General features: G+C 59.4%; 1 long non-coding RNA gene across 1 annotated transcript in view; it reads right to left on the bottom strand.

The window, feature by feature from the left end:
• Window positions 1–11,149: 11,149 nt before the first annotated feature.
• The window catches only part of LOC139826849 (uncharacterized), a 46,084-nt gene continuing 38,368 nt past the window's right edge, over window positions 11,150–18,865 (bottom strand). Inside the window, exon 3 of the long non-coding RNA XR_011736976.1 lies at window positions 11,150–11,440. This is a non-coding gene — a long non-coding RNA (uncharacterized lncRNA). The remainder of the gene's footprint in view (window positions 11,441–18,865) is intronic.

Genomic DNA, 18,865 nt, shown 5'->3' with positions numbered 1-18,865 from the left:
ACCCTGCACCCCAAATTCCTGCCCTGCCAAGCCCTTCACCCAAACCCCCGCACCCTTAAATCCTGCACCCCTAAACCCTGCACCCCCAAATCCTGCACCTCCAGATCCTTCTTTCCTTCCTTCCTTCCTAAAGCCTGCACCCCAAATCGTGCCCTACCAAACCCTTCACCCCAAACCCCTGCACCCCACAGTCTTGCTCCCCCTAATCCTGCCATCCCAAACCCTGCACCCCAAATTCTGCCCCCCAAACCCCGATCCCTGAAACACTGCACCTCCAAACCCTGTACCCCCAAATCCTTCCCCAACACCCTGCACCCCCAAACCCTGCACCCCTAAGCCTGAACCCTAAATCCCTCACCCAAAACCCCTGCAGCCCCAAACCCTGCACCCCAAGATCCTGCTCCCCTAAATCTTGAACACCCAAACCTTGCACCCTCAAACCCTGCACCCCTAAATCCTGCAGCACCAAACCCTGCCCCCCAAATCCTGCACCCCTAAATTCATCCCTACCAAACTTTGCACCCCTAACTCCTGAAATCTCACACCCCCTAATGCTGCCCTCCCAAATCCTGAGCCCTGCACCCCCAAAGCCTGCATTCCCAAACGCAGCACCCCCGGTCCTGAACACCCAAACACTGCACCTCCAAATTAGGCAGCCCCAAACCCAGCACCCCAAAATCCTCCATTCACAAACTCTGCACGCCCCGAACCTGGACCCCCACATGTGCACCCCCAAAACCATGCTCCCCTGAAACGCTGCACTTCAAAACCCTGCACCCCCAAATCCTTCCCCCAAAACCCTGCCCCCCCAAACCCTACACCCCAAGGTCCTTCCCCCACCTCCTGGAACCCCAAACCCTGCACCCCAAAGAATTCCCTCCCAAACCTTGCACCTCCAAATCCTGCACCTCAAAGGCCTGGAAACCCAAGCCCTTCAACCCCATCCCTGCAACACCAAATCCTGTACCCCAAACCTAGCACCCCAGAATCCTGCACCCCAAATCCTGCCTACCAAACCTTTCACTGCAAACCCCTGCACCCCAAGATTGTGCTGCCCCAAACACTGAACCCCCAAATCCTGCAGCCCCAGATCCTTGCCTCCCAAAACTCTGCACCCCCAAATCCTGCACCCCAAATCTCTCACCCCCAAATCCTTCCCCCACCACCCTACACCCTCAGATCCTTCACCCCCATCCCCTGCACCCCAAACCTCCACACCTCCAAATCCTGAACCCTGACACCCCACCCCCCCTCTGCACACCCCCAAATCCTGTGCCCCAGTCCTGTGCACCCCACACTCTGCACCCCAAACGCTGCACTCTTAGACCTGACTTCTAAACCCTGCACCCCCAAATCGTGAAGCCCCAGATCCTTCCCTCCCATACTCTGCAGCCCCAAATCCTGAACCCCCAAATCCTGCACCCCTAATCCTCCACCCTCTTAACATTGCACCCCCAAAACCTGAGCCACCAAATCTTTCACCCCCAAAACCTCCCTCCTCCAAACCCTGCACTTCAAAATGCTGCACCCCCAAATCCTTCTCCCCAACACCCTGCACCCCCAGATCCTGACCCCAAAACCCTGCCCCCCAAATCCTGTACCCCAAAGCCCTGCACTCTCAAATCATACATGCCCAGAACGTGCACCCTAAACTGTGCACCCCAAAATCCTAAACCCCTTAACCCTGCACCCCCAAATCCTCCAGACCCATGTGCCGAACCCAGCACCCCAAAATCTACCCCCCCAAACCTACATCCTCAAATCTGGCACCCCCAGGTCCTGAACAGCCAAAATCTGCACCCCCAAGCCCATAACTCCCAAAACCTGCACCCCCAATTCTGCCTCCCCAGGATCTACAACCCAATCCGTGCTCCACTAAATCCTGCACCCACAAACCCTGGACCCCCAATCCCCTGTACCCCAAATCCTGCCCCCACAAGTTGCACCCTAAAAACCTGCACCCCAAATCCTGTCCTACCCACCCTTCACCCCAAACCCCTTTACCCCAAGATCCTGCTGCCCTAAACCCTGCACCCCCAAATCATCCCTCCCAGCCCTGCGCCCCAAACCCTGTCCCCCTAAGGCCTGACCCCGAAACCCTGCTCCCCAAAACCCTGCTACCCCAAACCTTGTACCCTCAGATCCTACACCCAATATCCTGCAATCCCAAACAATGCACCCCCATATTCTGATCCCTACAGCCTGCACCCCCAGCTCCTGCACCCCCAAAACCTGTACCCCTAAATCCTGCACCCTTCAACCCTGCAGCCCACAACGCTGCACCCCCAACCTCTGCAGCCCCAGTTCCTTAACGCGTGAAACCTGCGCCCCCAAGTCCTGCACCTCAAAACCTTACACCCGGAATCCTGCCCCCCAAACCGTGCACCCCAAAATCAAGGCCCCTCAAACTTGCACTCAAAAGTCCGCACCACAAAATCCTGCCCCCCCAGTTCCTAAAGACATGGAACCTGCACCCCCAAAGCCTCACCCTAAAGCCCTGCAGCCCCAAATCCGGCCCTACCAAACCCTTCAGCCCCGCACCCCACGATCCTCCTACCCTAAACCCCAAGAGCCTGCACCCATAAATCCTGGAGCCCCAGATCCTGCACCCGACACCCTGCACCCCAGAACTCTGCACCTCCAGATCTAAACCCTTCAACCCTGCACCCCAAATCCTCCCCAAAACACTCCACCCCCAACGCCTACAGCCCTGAATCCTGCCCCACAAACCATGCACCCCCAGATCTGTCCCCGAAACTCTGTGCCCCAACAGCATGCACGCTCAAATCCTCCAACCCACATCCTGACCCCCAAATCCCTCACCCCAAAATCCTGCACCCCAATACCCCAGACCACCAAATCTTGCACCTCCAAATCCTGCCCCCTTTAGACCTGCACTTCAAACCCTGCACCCCAATTCCTGCAACCAAACCCTGTACCCCAAATCCTGCAACCAGCCCTTGTACCCCTAAATCCCTGACCTCCACGTCCCGAATCTCCAAACGCAGCAACCCCAAAACCCTGCACCCCCAATCCCTGCACCCCCAAATCATTGTCCTTCAAATCCCACACCCAAAGCTCGTACACCCCAAGATCTTGCACCCCCACACACTGCACCCCAAATCCTGCACCCCCAAATCCTCCAGCCCCATGTCCCAAACCCCAAAACCCTGCACCCTCAAGTCTTGCACCCTAACTCTGCCTCCCCAAGACCTGCATCCCCAAACCCTGCACCACTAAACCCTGCACCCCCAAACCCTGTACCCCAAATCCTGACCCCCACAAGTTGCACCCTAAAAACCTGCACCCCAAATCCTGTCCTACCCAACCCTTCACACCAAACCCCTTCACCCCAAGATCCTGCTGCCCTAAACCCTGCACCCCAAAATCATCCCTCCCAACCCTGCCCCCCAAACCCTGTCCCCGTAAAGCCTGACCCCTAAACCCTGCTCCCCAAAACCCTGCTACCCCCAATCTTGCACCCCCCAACTCTGCACCCCCAGATCCTGCTGCTCCAAACCCTGCACCCCAAATCCTCCAGCCCCACGTACCGATCTCCCAAACCCTGCACCCCAGAACCCTGCACCCCACAACCCCTTCACCCCCAAATCCTGCACCCCCAGCCCTACCCAATAAAATTTCCACCCCCAAACCCTGCCCTACCAAGCCCTCAACCCCAAACCCCTGCACCCCAAGATCCTGCTCTCCTATACCCTGCACCCCCATATCCTCCTTCCCCAAACCCTGCATCCCAAAACACTGCACTCCAAACCACTGCACCCCTAAATCCTGCAACCCCAAATCCTGGCCCCCAAACCCGGCACCCCAAACTCCTGCACCCAAATATCCTACTGCCCTAAACCCTGAACCCCCAAATCCTGCACCCCTGGAACCTGCAACCCCAGACTCTGCAGCCACAAATCAGGCCCCGCAAAATCCTTGCACCCCCAAATCCTGCACCACCTAATCCTCCAACCCCCTAACACAACCCCCTAAACCCTTCTCCCCAGGGTCCATTGTGACACCCTGGGGATCCCCCTTGTCCCCAGGGCCCATTGTGACACCATGGGGGACCCCCTTCTCACTGAGGACCCATTGTGACACCATGGGGACCTCCCCTTGTCCTCAGGGCCCATTGTGACATCCTGGGGACTCCCCTTTGTCCCCAGGGCCCATTGTGGCACCATGGGGACCCCCTTTGTCCCCAGGGCCCATTGTGACAGGGTGGAGATCCCCCTTGTCCCCAGGCCTGTTGTGATGTCCCAGGACTCCCAATTGTCCCCAGGGCCCATTGTGACACCTTGGGGACCCCCCTTGTCCTAAGGGCCCATTGTGACATCCTGGGGACCCCCTTGTCCCCAGTGCCCATAGTGAAGTCCCAGGACCCCCTTTGTCCCCAGGGCCCATTGTGACATCCCAGGACCCCCCTTGTCACTGGGGACCCATTGTAACACTATGGGGACCCCCCTTGTCCCCAGAGCCCATTGTGACATCCTGGGGACCCCCTTTTTCCCCAGGACCCATTGTGGCACCGTTGGGACCCCCTTTGTCACTGGGGCCCATTGTGACGTCCTGGGGACCCCCTTTGTCCCCAGGGCCCATTGTGACGTCCCCGGATCCCCCATTGTCCCCAGAGCCCATTGTGACATCCTGGGAACCCCCATTGTCCACAGGGCCCATTGTGACATTCAGGGGACAGCCTTTGTCCCTAGGGCCCATTGTGACACCGTCGGGACCCCCATTGTCCCCAGGGCCCATTGTGACATCCCAGGACCCCCCATTGTCTCCAGGGCCCATTGTGACATACTGGGGAATCCCCTTTGTCCCCAGGGCCCATTGTGACGTCCCAGGACCCCCCGTCATCCCCAGGGCCCATTGTGTCATCCTGGGGACCTCCTTTGTACCCAGAGCTCATTGTGACATCCTGGGGAACCCTTTGTCCCCAGGGCCCATTGTGACGTCCCAGGACCCCCCTTTGTCCCCAGGGTCCATTGTGAAATCCTGGGGACCCCTCTTTGTCCCCACGGCCCACTGTGAGATCCTGGGGACCCCCTTGTCCCCAGGGCCCATTTTGAAACCGTGGGTATCCCCCTTGTCCCCAGGGCCCATTGTGACATCCTGAGGACCCCCTTTGTCCCCAGGGCCCATTGTGACACCGTGGGGACCCCCTTTGTCCCCAGGGCCCATTGTGACATCCCAGGACCCCCTTTGTCCCCAGCCCCATTGTGACATCCAAGGGACCCCCCTTTGTCCCTAGGGACCATTGTGTCATTCCAGGACCCCCCATTGTCCCCAGAGCCCATTGTGATATCCAGGGCACCATCCTTGATCCGCAGGGCCCATTGTGACGTCCCAGGACCCCCCTTTGTCCCCAGGGCCCATTGTGACATCCCAGGACCCCACTTTATACTGAAGGCCCATTGTGACATCCTGGGGACCCCCTTTGTCCCCAGGGCCCATTGTGACATTCAGGGGACAGCCTTTGTCCCAAGGGCCCATTGTGACACCGTCGGGACCCCTGTTGTCCCCAGAGCCCATTGTGACATCCTGGAAACCCCCTTTGTGCCCAGGGCACATTGTGACCTCCCAGGACCCCACTTTGTCCCCAGGGCCCATTGTGACATCCTCGGGACGCCCCTGGTCCCCAGAGCCCGTTGTGACATCCTGGGGACTCCCCTCTGTCCCCTGGGCCCATTGTGACACCGTGGGGACCCCCTTTGTCCCCAGGGCCCATTGTGACATTTAGGGACCTTCCAGTTGTGCCCAGGGCTCATTGTGACATCCCAAGACCCCCCATTGTCCCCAGGGCCCATTGTGACGTCCCAGGACCCCCCGTCATCCCCAGGGCCCATTGTGACATCCTGGGGACCCCCCTTGTCTCCAGGACCCACCGTGGCACCGTGGGGACCACCCTTGTCACTGGGACCCATTGTAACACTATGGGGATCCCCCCTTGTCCCCAGAGCCCATTGTGACATCCTGGGGACCCCCTTGTTCCCCATGGCCCACTGTGATGTCCCAGGACCCCCCCTTGTCCCCAGAGCCCATTGTGACATCCTGGGGATGCCCTTTTTCCCCAGGACCCATTGTGGCACCATTGGGACCCCCTTTGTCACTGGGGCCCATTGTGACTTCCCAGGACCTCACTTTGTCCCCAGGGCCCATTGTGACTTCTGGGGGATCCCCTTTGTCACCAGGGCCCATTGTGACGTCCCAGGACCCCCCTTTGTCCCCAGGGCCCATTGTGACGTCCCCGGACCCCCCATTGTCCCCAGACCCATTGTGACATCCTGGGGACCCCCTTTGTCCCCAGGGCCCATTGTGACATTCAGGGGACAGCCTTTGTCCCAAGGGCCCATTGTGACACCGTTGGAATCCCCGTTGTCCTCAGAGCCCATTGTGACATCCTGGGAACCCCCTTTGTGCCCAGGGCCCATTGTGACATTTCAGGACCCCACTTTGTCCCCAGGGCCCATTGTGACATCCTGGAGACGCCCTTTGTCCCCAGAGCCCGTTGTGACATCTAAGGACCCCCCAATTGTGCCCAGGGCTCATTGTGACATCCCAGGACCCCCCATTGTCCCCAGGGCCCATTGTGACGTCCCAGGCCCCCTCTTTGTCCCCAGGGCCTATTTTGACATCCTGGGGACCCCCCTTTGTCCCTAGGGCCCGTTGTGACATCCTGGGGACCTCGTTTGTCACTAGGGTCCATTGTGGCACCATGGGGATGCCCTTTGTCCCCAGGACCCATTGTGACATCCTGGGCACCCCCTTTGTCCCCAGGGCCTATTGTGACAGGGTGGGGACTCCCTTTGTCCCTAGGGCCCATTGTGACATCCTGGGGACCTCGTTTGTCCCTAGGGTCCATTGTGGCACCATGGGGACCCCCTTTGTCCCCAGGGCCCATTGTGACATCACAGGACCCCCTTTGTCCCCAGGACCCATTGTGACATCCTGGGCACACCCTTTGTCCCCAGGGCCTATTGTGACAGTGTGGGGACTCCCTTTGTCCCCAGGGTCCATTGTGAAATTCTGGGGACCCCCTTTGTCCCCAGGGCCCATTGTGACATCCTGGGGACCCCACTTTGTTCCCAGGACCCATTGTGATGTCCACAATGGCCCCGTTGTCCCAAGGGGTCATTGTGACATCCTGGGGACCTCCTTTGTCCCCAGGGCCCATTGTGACGTCCCTGGACCCTCCATTTTTCCAAGAGCCCATTGTGACATCCTGGCGACCCTGCTTTTTCCTCAGGGCCCATTGTGGAACCATGGGGAGCCCCTCTGTCTCCAGGGCCCATTGTGACATTTAGGGGACTCATCTTTGTCCCCAGGGCCCATTGTGACATCCCAGGATCCCCCAATTGTCCCCAGGGCCCATTGTGACATCCTCGGGACCCCCCTTTGTCCCCAGGGCCCATTGTGACACCGTGGGTACCCTGCTTGTCCCCAGGGCTCATTGTGACATCCTGGGGACCCCCCGTTGTCCCAGGTCCCATTGTGACATCCCAGGACCCCCCTTTCTCCCCAGGGCCCGTTGTGACATCCTGGGGACCTCGTTTGTCACTAGGGTCCATTGTGGCACCATGAGGATGCCCTTTGTCCCCGGGACCCATTGTGACATCCTGGGGACCCCCTTTGTCCCCAGGGCCCATTTTGGCACCACAGGGACGCCCTTTGTCACTGGGGCCCATTGTGACATCCCAGGACACCCCTTGTCTCCAGGGCCCATTGTGATATTCAGGGAACTGCTATTTGTCCCCAGGGTCCATTGTGACATCCCAGGGCACCCCCTTGTCCCCAGGGCCCTTTGTGACATTCAGGGGACCCCTCTTTGTCCCCAGGGCCCGTTGTTGCATCCTGGGGTCCCCCCTTGTCCCCAGGGCCCATTTTGACATTCAGGAGAGCCCTCTTTGTCCCCAGGGCCTGTTGTGACATCCTGGGGACCCCCTTTGTCACTGGGGCCCATTGTGACATCCCAGGACCCCCCTTTGTCTGCAGGTCCCATTGTGACATTCAGGGGACCCCACTTTGTCCCCTGGGCCCACTGTGACGTCCTAGGACCTCCCTTTGTCCCCAGGGCCCATTGTGACATCTGGTGGACCCCCTTGTCCCCAGGGCCCATCGTGGAACCGTGGGGACCCTCCTTGTCACTAGGGCCCATTGTGACACCATGGGGACCACCCTTTTCTCCCCAGTGCCCATTGTGACATCCTGGGGACCCCACTTGTCCCCAGAGCCCATTATCACATCCTTGGGACCCCTGTGTCCCCAGGGCCCATTGTGACGTCCCAGGACCCCCCATTGTCCCCAGGGTGCATTGTGACACCGTGGGGACCCCCTCTTTCCCCAGAGCCCATTGTGACATCCTGGGGAGCCCCCTTTGTCCCCAGGGCCCATTGTGACATTTCTGGACCCCCCACTGTCTCCAGGGCCCATTGTGAACATCCTGGGGACCCCTCTTTGTCCCCAGGGCCCATTGTGACATCCTGGGCTGCCCCGTATGTCACCAGGGCCCATTTTGACACCGTGGGGACCCCCTGTTGTCCTCAGGGCCCATTGTGACATCCCAGGACCCCCAATTGTCCCCAGGGCCCATTGTGACACCATGGGGAACCCTCTTGTCACTGGGGATGCATTGTGACACAATGGGGACCCCACGTTTGTCTCAAGTGCCCATTGTGACATCCTGGGGACCCCCTTTATCCCCAGGACCCCTTGTGACGTCCCAGGACCCCATTTGTCCCCAGGGCCCATTGTGACATCCCAGGGCCCCACTTTGTCCCCAGGGCCCATTGTTACAGGGTGGGACCCCCCTTGTCCCCAGGGCCCATTGTGACATCCTGGTGACTCCCTTTGTCCCCAGGGCCCATTGTGGCACCATGGGGACCCCCTTTGTCCCCAGGGCCCATTGTGACATCCCAGGACCCCACTTTGCCTTAGAAGGTCACTGATCGGACTACTGGTACATCCTGACTCTGCTTTCTCAATAAACATTGAAGAACACCTGGGGTTTGTTTGCTCCAAGGGAAAACTTCCCTCCCACGGTTCCTGGTTCCCGGTCCTGTTTCCCGGTCCGGTTTGGCTTCGCTATCAGAACAGCTGCTGCCTCCACAGCCGCGCTCGAAGTCCCCGTTGTGACACCGGGATGGCGGGAGAAGGGGGGTGGCGGGGGCGGCAGCGGCGGCGATTGGGGGGGGGCAGTCGGGGCTGGGTGGACAAGCGGCGGCTGCTGCGGCTCCTCAGGCAGCGACAGCAGCAGCGATCGGGGGGACGTGGGGGGCAGACAAGCGGCGGCTGCTGCGGCTCCTCAGGCAGCGACAGCAGCAGCGATCGGGGGGACGTGGGGGGGCGGACAAGCGGCGGCTGCTGCGGCTCCTCAGGCAGCGACAGGAGCAGCGATCGGGGGGACGTGGGGGGGCGGACAAGCGGCGGCTGCTGCGGCTCCTCAGGCAGCGACAGCAGCAGCGATCGGGGGGACGTGGGGGGGCGGACAAGCGGCGGCTGCTGCGGCTCCTCAGGCAGCGACAGCAGCAGCGATCGGGGGGACGTGGGGGGGCGGACAAGCGGCGGCTGCTGCGGCTCCTCAGGCAGCGACAGCAGCAGCGATCGGGGGGACGTGGGGGGCAGACAAGCGGCGGCTCCTGCGGCTCCTCAGGCAGCGACAGCAGCAGCGATCGGGGGGACGTGGGGGGGCGGACAAGCGGCGGCTCCTGCGGCTCCTCAGGCAGCGACAGCAGCAGCGATCGGGGGGACGTGGGGGGCGGACAAGCGGCGGCTCCTCCGGCCGCGGCCAGGACGTGGCTTCGCCGGCACCGGGGCCCGAGACCGCGCGCTGTGGGGCTGCGGGGCGGGTGTGGGGCCGGGGGGCTCCGGGGGTCCGAATAGTGACCTTCTAAGACAAAGTGGGGTCCTGGGATGTCACAATGGGCCCCAGTGACAAAGAGGGTCCCCATGGTGCCACAATGGGCCCTGGGAACAAAGAGGGGTCCCCTGAATGTCACAATGGTCCCTGGGGACAAGGGGGGTCCTACCCTGTAGTAATGGGCCCTGGGGACAAACTGGGGTCCTGGGATATCACAATGGGCCCTGGGGACAAATGGGGTGCCCAGGATGTCATAATGGGCCCAGGGGACAAAGAGGAGTCCCCAGGATGTGACATTAGGCCCTAGGGGAAAGAGGGGTCCCCAGGATGTCACAATGGCCTCTGGGGACTATGAGGGGTCCTGGGACGTCACAATGGGTCCTGGGGATAAAGGAGGTCCCCAGGATGTCACAATAGACCCTGGGGACAAGGGGGGTCTCCAGGATGTCACAATGGGCACCTGAGACAAAGAGGGGGTCCCCATTGTGTCACAATGCATCCCCAGTGACAAGGGGGTTCCCCATGGTGTCACAATGGGCCTTGGGGACAATTGGGGGTCCTGGGATGTCACTATGGGCCCTGGGGACAAAGGGAGGTTGCCAGGATGTCACAACGGGCCCTGGGGACAATGAGGGGTTCTGGGACGGCACAATGGGCCCTGGGCACAACTGGGGGGTCCTTAGATGGGGGGTCCTTATGTGGGGGGTGATGGTTAAAGTGTAAGTATGGAGAAGCTTGGCAGATTGATTATATTACACTTCCACAAACACGTCAAGGTAAGCGTTATGTACTTACAATGGTGGAAGCAACCACTGGATGGTTGGAAACATCTGCCGTACCTCATGCTACAGCCCGAAATACCATCTTGGGCCTTGAGAAGCAAGTCCTTTGGTGGCCGGGTACGCCAGAAAGAATTGAATCAGACTATGGTACTCATTTCAAAAACAGTATTATAGACAATTGGGCCAAAGAACATGGTATTGAGTGGGTATATCATATTGCATATCATGCACCAGCCTCTGGGAAAACTGAAAGGTGCAATGGTTTGTTAAAAACTACACTAAAGGCACTTGGTGGTGGAGCCTTTAAAAACTGGGATTCACATTTAGCAAAAGCCACTTGGTTGGGCAACACCAGGGGATCAACCAATCGAGCCGGGCCTGCCCAATCAGAAATTCTATGGACTGTAGAAGGAGATAAAGTCCCTGTAGTACACATGAAAAATATGTTAGGAAAGGCAGTCTGGGTTCCTCCTGCCTCAGGCACAGGCAAACCTATTCGTGGGATTGTTTTTGCCCAGGGACCTGGCAGCACCTGGTGGGTGATGCTCAAGGATGGAGAAGTTCGGTGTGCACCTCAAGGGGATTTGATTTTAGGTGAAAATGTGCAATGCTGAACTGTACGATGTGAATTGCCGCACTAACAATGTTTAATAAGTGTCTTTCAGATCAAGACAATGGCGATGAAACCAGCGCTGGCTTCTTCGAGTGGCGCCCGACACCTTCTTGGAAGTTGGTGTCCTTAACCCACAAACAGGGGCCATGAGATGCACTTGGACCATTTTCCCTCCCTCGGAGACTGTGGTGACAAAATGAACTTAATGAACTTTTCAAAGGATGGTCCACTGATTAATTACTCCTGTGTATATATGTACATATGTATATATATATATATAGTAGTAGTGATTAATTAGATTGTATTGATAGATTGTATTGATAAGGTTTAAGTATTCAGTGAATGTCATATTATAAGGGGTGGAATGTCCTGGTTTTGTTAAAAAACAAGTTTCTCTTTTAGTGAATTTGCCTGTCAGCTCAAGCTTCATGTCAGCTGCATTTTCCTGGAGAACCGAACACATGTTTTGGCAAACCCAGCAATGGAATGAAAACTTATTGATAAGCACGGATGCACATCTCGCGAGAGGGGCAACGAGAAACCGGTGACCAACTGTGTATAACATTCCGTTCACGTGAATGCTTCATATAAAAGTGGGAGATCACGAGGATCTCGGCCCTTTTCTCCTCATGGCTGACATTAGGAGAGGACCTTGCTGGTCGTCCCTGCGAACGGAGGCCTAGTGAGAGACTGAATCCAGCTCCGGTTGGCTACAGAGTCTAATCCAGGACTTTGGGTGCTGGCTCTGCAGTTGCTGAGACTTACAAGATTGGTTTTGTATATTTTGTATTATTTTCCCTGTTCTTATCAGTAGCATCAGTAAAACATCTTTAACTTTTCCAACTCTCTTCCCTCTGTGCTTCTTCCCCTCCCAATCGCCTGTGCTGAGTGGGAAGGGGGAGAGGGACAGGAAAAAGGGGGAATTGGGGGGGGAGAGGACGTTGACAACACATCTGGCAGGGTTTGATTGTCACCCCGCAATCCTAACCCTCGACAGGGACAAAGAGGGTCCTGGGATGTCACAATGGGCCCTGGGGACAAAGGGCGGTCCTCAGGATATCACAATGGGCCCTGGGGACAAAGGGTGGTCGCCAGGATATCACAATGGGCTCTGGTGACAATGGGGTCCCCAGGATGTCACAATGGGCCCTGGGGACAAGTTGGGGTCCCCTGAATTTCACAATGGGCCCTGGGGACAAAGAGGGCTCCCCAGCATATCACAATGGGCCCTGGGGACAATGGGGGGTCCTGGGACGTGACAATGGGCCCTGGGGACAAGGGGGGGTCCCCAGGATGTCACAATGGGCTCTGGGGACAAGGAGGGTCCCCAGGATGTCACAATGGGCGCTGGGGACAAAGAGAGTCCCCAGCATGTCACAATGGGCCCTGGGGACAAAGGGGGTCCCCACGGTATCAGAATGGGCCCTGGGGACAAAGGGGGGTCCCCTGAATGTCACAATGGGCCCTGGGGACAATGGGGGGTCCTGGGATGTCTCAATGAGCCCTGCGGACAAGGGTGGTACCCACGGTGTCACAATGGGCCCTGGGCACAAGGGGGGTCCCCATAGTGTCACAATGGGCCCTGGGGACAATGGGGGGTCCTGGGACGTCACAATGGGCCCTGGGGACAAGGGGGGGTCCCCAGGATGTCACAATGGGCCCTGGGGACAAAGAGGGGTCCCCTGAATGTCACAATGGGCCCTGGGGACAAGGGGGTGCAGTGGATGTCACAATGGGCCCTGGGGACAATGGGGGGTGTCCAGGATGTCAGAATGAGTCCTGAGGACAAGGGGGTTCCCCATGGTGTCACAATGGGTCCCCAGTGACAAGGAGGGGTCCCCATGGTGTCACAATAGGCCCTGGGGACAAAGTGGGGTCCAAGAATGTCACAATGGGCCCTGGGGACAAAAGGGGTTGCCATGGTGCCACAATGGGCCCTGGGGTCAAAGGGGGTCCCCATGGTGCTACAATGGGCCCTGGGGACAAAGGGGGGTCCTGTGATGTCACAATGGGCCCTGGGGACAAAGGGGGTGTCCCCATGGTGCCACAACGGGCCCTGCGAGCAAGGGGGTGGCCAGGATGTCACAATGGGTCCTGGGGAAAATGGGGGGTGCCCAGGATGTCACAATGGACCCTGAGGACAAGCGGGGGTCTCCATGGTGTCACAATGGGCCCCAGTGACAAAGGGGGTCCCTTGAATTTCACAATAGGTCCTGGGGACAATGGGGGGTCCTGGGACGTCACAATGGGCCCTGGGGACAAGGAGGGATCCCCAGGATGTCACAATGGGCCCTGGGGACAATGGGGGGTCCTGGGACGTCACAATGGGCCCTGGGGATAAGGGGGGGTCCCCAGGATGTCACAATGGGCCCTGGGGACAAAGAGGGGTTCCCTGAATGTCACAATGAGCTCTGGGGACAAGGGGGTGCAGAGGATGTCACAATGGGCCCTGGGGACAATGGGGGGTCCTGGGATGTCACAATGGGCCCTGGGGACAAGGAGGGATCCCCAGGATGTCACAATGGGCCCTGGGGACAATGGGGGGTCCTGGGACGTCACAATGGGCCCGGGGGACAAGGAGGGATTCCCAAAATGTCACAATGGGCCCTGGGGACAAAGTAAGGTCCTGGGATGTCACAATGGGCCCTGGGGACAAGGGGGGGTCCCCAGGATGTCACAATGGGCCTTGGGAACAAGGGGGTCCCCCAGATATCACAATGGGCCCTGGGGACAATGTAAGGTCCTGGGCTGTCACAATGGACCCTGAGGACAAGGGGGGTCCCCAGGATGTCACAATGAAGTCTTGGGACAAAGGGGTCCCCAGGATGTCACAATGGGCCCTGGAGACCAGGTGGGGTCCTGGGATGTCACAATGAGCCCCAGTGACAAAGGGGGTCCCTATGGTGCCACAATGGGCCCTGGGGACAAAGGGGGTCCCCTGGATGTCACAATGGGCTCTGGGGACAAGGAGGGTCCCCAGGATGTCACAATGGGCCCTGGGAACAAAGAGCATCCCCAGCATGTCACAATGGGCCCTGGGGACAAAGGGGGTCCCCACGGTATCAGAATGGGCCCTAGGGACAAGGGGGGTCCTCTGAATGTCACAATGGGCCCTGGGGACAATGGGGGGTCCTGGGACCTCACAATGGGCCCTGAGGACAATGGTGGGTCCCCTGAATGTCAAAATGGGCCCTGGGGACAAAGGGGGGTCCGCAGGATGTCACAATGGGCACTGGGGACAAAGGGGGGGTCCCCAGGATGTTACAATGGGCCCTAGGGACAATGTGGGGTCCTGGGATTTCACAATGGGCCCCAGTGACAAAGGGGGTCCCCTGAATGTCACAATGGGTCCTGGGGACAATGGGGGGTCCTGCGACGTCACAATGGGCCCTGGGGACAAGGAGGGATTCCCAAAATGTCACAATGGGCCCTGGGGACAAGGGGGTGTCCCCAGGATGTCACAATGGGCCCTTGGGACAATGTGGGGTCCTGGGATCTCACAATGGGCCCCAATGACAAACGGGGGCCCCTGAATGTCACAATGGGCCCTGGGGACAATGGGGGGTCCTAGGACGTCACAATGGGCCCTGGGGACAAAGGGCGGTCCTCAGGATATCACAATGGGCCCTGGGGACAAAGGGTGGTCGCCAGGATATCACAATGGGCTCTGGTGACAATGGGGTCCCCAGGATGTCACAATGGGCCCTGGGGACAACAGGCGGTCCTGGCATGTCACAATGGGCCCTGGGGACAAAGAGTGTCCCCAGGATATCAGAATGAGCCCTGAGGACAAGTTGGGGTCCCCTGAATTTCACAATGGGCCCTGGGGACAAAGGGGGGTCCTGGGACGTCACAATGGGCCCTGGGGACAATGGGGGGTCGTGGGACGTCACAATGGGCCCTGGGGACAAGGGGGGGTCCCCAGGATGTCACAATGGGCCCTGGGGACAAAGAGGGGTCCCCTGAATGTCACAATGGGCCCTGGGGACAAGGGGGTGCAGTGAATGTCACAATGGGCCCTGGGGACAATGGGGGGTGTCCAGGATGTCAGAATGAGTCCTGAGGACAAGGCGAGGTCCCCATGGTGTCACAATGGTTCCCCAGTGACAAGGAGGGATCCCCATGGTGTCACAATAGGCCCTGGGGACAAAGTGGGGTCCAAGAATGTCACAATGGGCCCTGGGGACAAAAGGGGTTGCCATGGTGCCACAATGGGCCCTGGGGTCAAAGGGGGTCCCCATGGTGCTACAATGGGCCCTGGGGACAAAGGGGGGTCCTGGGATGTCACAATGGGCCCTGGGGACAAAGAGGGTGTCCCCATGGTGCCACAATGGGCCCTGGGAGCAAGGGGGTGGCCAGGATGTCACAATGGACCCTGAGGACAAGCAGGGGTCTCCATGGTGTCACAATGGGCCCCAGTGACAAAGGGGGTCCCCTGAATGTCACAATAGGTCCTGGGGACAATGGGGGGTCCTGGGACGTCACAATGGGCCCTGGGGACAAGGAGGGATCCCCAGGATGTCACAATGGGCCCTGGGGACAATGGGGGGTCCTGGGACGTCACAATGAGCCCTGGGGACAAGGGGGCGTCCCCAGGATGTCACAATGGGCCCTGGGGACAAAGAGGGGTCCCCTGAATGTCACAATGGGCCCTGGGGACAAGGGGGTGCCGAGGATGTCACAATGGGCCCTGGGGACAATGTAAGGTCCTGGGCTGTCACATTGGACCCTGAGGACAAGGGGGGTCCCCAGGATGTCACAATGAATTCTTGGGACAAAGGGGGTCCCCAGGATTTCAAAATGCGCCCTTGGGACCAGGGCGGGTCCTGGGATGTCACAATGGGCCCCAGTGACAAAGGGGGTCCCTATGGTGCCACAATGGGCCCTGGGGACAAATGGGCTCCCCTGGATGTCACAATGGGCTCTGGGGACAAGGAGGGTCCCCAGGATGTCACAATGGGCCCTGGGGACAAAGAGCGTCCCCAGCATGTCACAATGGGCCCTGGGGACAAGGGGCGTCCCCACGGTATCAGAATGGGCCCTGGGGACAAAGGGGGGTCCCCTGAATGTCACAATGGGCCCTGGGGACAGTGGGGGGTCCTGGGATGTCTCAATGAGCCCTGCAGACAAGGGTGGTACCCACGGTGTCACAATGGGCCCTGGGCACAAGGGGGGGTCCCCATAGTGTCACAATGGGCCCTGTGGACAATGGGGGGTCCTGGGACATCACAATGGGCCCTGGGGACAAGGGGGGGTCCCCAGGATGTCACAATGGGCCCTGGGGACAAAGAGGGGTCCCCTGAATGTCACAATGGGCCCTGGGGACAAGGGGGTGCATTGGATGTCACAATGGGCCCTGGGGACAATGGGGGGTGTCCAGGATGTCAGAATGAGTCCTGAGGACAAGGGGGGGTCCCCATGGTGTCACAATGGGTCCCCAGTGACAAGGAGGGGTCCCCATGGTGTCACAATAGGCCCTGGGGACAAAGTGGGGTCCAAGAATGTCACAATGGGCCCTGGGGACAAAAGGGGTTGCCATGGTGCCACAATGGGCCCTGGGGTCAAAGGGGGTCCCCATGGTGCTACAATGGGCCCTGGGGACAAAGGGGGGTCCTGGGACGTCACAATGGGCCCTGGGGACAAGGAGGGATCCCCAGGATGTCACAATGGGCCCTGGGGACAATGGTAGGTCCCCTGAATGTCACAATGGGCACTGGGGACAAAGGGGGGGTCCCCATGGTGTCACAATGGGCCCAAGTGACAAGGAGGGTCCCCACGGTGCCACGATGGGTCCTGGGGACAAGGGCGTCCCCCAGATGTCACAACGGGCCCTGGGGACAATGGGGTTGCCCAGGATGTCACAATGGGCCCTGGAGACAATGGGAGTCTCCAAGGTGTCAGAACGAGCCCTGGGGTCAAAGTGGAATCCTGGAATGTCACAATGGCCCCCAGTGACAAAGGGGTTCCCCATGGTGCCACAATGGGCCCTGGGGACAAAAGGGGTCCCCAGGATTTCACAATAGCACTGGGGACAAAGGGGGTCATGGGATGTCACAATGGGTCCTGGGGAAAATGGGGGGTGCCCAGGATGTCACAATGGACCCTGAGGACAAGCGGGGGACTCCATGGTGTCACAATGGGCCCCAGTGACAAAGGGGGTCCCCTGAATGTCACAATAGGTCCTGGGGACAATGGGGGGTCCTGGGACGTCACAATGGGCTCTGGGGACAAGGAGGGATCCCCAGGATGTCACAATGGGCCCTGGGGACAATGGGGGTTCCTGGGACGTCACAATGGGCCCTGGGGACAAGGGGGGGTCCCCAGGATGTCACAATGGGCCCTGGGGACAAAGAGGGGTTCCCTGAATGTCACAATGAGCTCTGGGGACAAGGGGGTGCAGAGGATGTCACAATGGGCCCTGGGGACAATGGGGGGTCCTGGGACGTCACAATGGGCCCGGGGGACAAGGAGGGATTCCCAAAATGTCACAATGGGCCCTGGGGACAATGGGGGGTCCTGGGATGTCACAATGGGCCCTGGGGACAAGGGTGGGTCCCCAGGATGTCACAATGGGCCTTGGGAACAAGGGGGTCCCCCAGATATCACAATGGGCCCTGGGGACAATGTAAGGTCCTGGGCTGTCACAAGGGACCCTGAGGACAAGGGGGGTCCCCAGGATGTCACAATGAAGTCTTGGGACAAAAGGGTCCCCAGGATGTTACAATGGGCCCTGGGGACAATGGGGGGTCCTGGGACGTCACAATGGGCCCTGGGGACAAGGGGGGGTCCCCAGGATGTCACAATGGGCCCTGGGGACAAAGAGGGGTCCCCTGAATGTTACAATGGGCCCTGGGGACAAGGGGGTGCAGTGGATGTCACAATGGGCCCTGGGGACAATGTGGGGTGTCCAGGATGTGAGAATGAGTCCTGAGGACAAGGGGGGTCCCCATGGTGTCATAATGGGTCCCCAGTGACAAGGAGGGGTCCCCATGTTGTCACAATGGGCCCCAGTGACAAAGGGGGTCCCCTGAATGTCACAATAGGTCCTGGGGACAATGGGGGGTCCTGGGACGTCACAATGGGCCCTGGGGACAAGGAGGGATCTCCAGGATGTCACAATAAGCCCTGGGGACAAGGAGGGATCCCCAGGATGTCACAATGGGCCCTGGGGACAAAGAGGGGTCCCCTGAATGTCACAATGGGCCCTGGGGACAAGGGGGTGCAGAGGATGTCACAATGGGCCCTGGGGACAATGGGGGTCCTCAGACATCACCATGGGCCCTGAAGACAAGGAGGGATCCCCAGGATGTCACAATGGGCCCTGGGGACAATGGGGGGTCCTGGAATGTCACAATGGCCCCCAGTGACAAAGGGGTTCCCCATGGTGTCATAATGGGCCCTGGGGACGAAAGGGGTCCCCAGGATTTCACAATAGCACTGGGGACAAAGGGGGGTCATGGGATGTCACAATGGCCTCCGGTGACAAAGAGGGGCCTCATAGTGCCACAATGGGCCCTGGGGACAAAGGGGGTCCCCTGGATGTCACAATGGGCTCTGGGGACAAGGAGGGTCCCCAGGATGTCACAATGGGCCCTGGGGACAAAGAGC

Source organism: Patagioenas fasciata, unplaced genomic scaffold, assembly GCF_037038585.1.
Source record: "Patagioenas fasciata isolate bPatFas1 unplaced genomic scaffold, bPatFas1.hap1 Unplaced_32, whole genome shotgun sequence".
NCBI lineage: Eukaryota > Metazoa > Chordata > Aves > Columbiformes > Columbidae > Patagioenas > Patagioenas fasciata.
Note: the sequence above shows the minus strand (reverse complement) of the source record. Positions and strands in the feature narration are given on the sequence as shown.